The sequence below is a fragment of the Odontomachus brunneus genome, unplaced genomic scaffold, assembly GCF_010583005.1.
Source record: "Odontomachus brunneus isolate Ranch 3 - 2012 unplaced genomic scaffold, Obru_v1 Obru_scaffold_450, whole genome shotgun sequence".
NCBI lineage: Eukaryota > Metazoa > Arthropoda > Insecta > Hymenoptera > Formicidae > Odontomachus > Odontomachus brunneus.
Window position 1 is genome coordinate 19,446 of NW_022639900.1, and position 491 is coordinate 19,936.

Sequence of the window (491 nt, forward strand, 5' to 3'; positions counted from 1 at the left end):
AATGTACTATTCACAGAATCGAATTCTCTTATTTACTTCTTATCGTTTCTTTTTCCATAATCGTTCATGAATTAACAGAAACTTTGTCAATTATAAAAAATCAATCGTAAATTCACGATTGATTCTTTATGTGTGTGTGTTCTCTTTACATAAATATTTTATTAAAAAATTAGAATGCGCGAAATATTTAGCCATAATGTGTTACAATCTTTAAAATAATACAATAGAAAAATATATATTCTTGACGTAACGACTTTACGATAGATTACGATGCGCATTCTATGAATTTACTATTAATTTTTTTATGATTGACTAGGCTTCCGTTAATTCATAATTATGGAAAAAGGAATGATATGAAATGATCGTTAAGAGAATTCAATTCTGTGAATAGTACACCTAGATAGACAACAATATTATTTTTTTTATCGTGATTACTGGGAATTAATTCTAATCATATTCCAACGATTGAATAAGAGAGAATGATAGAGAAC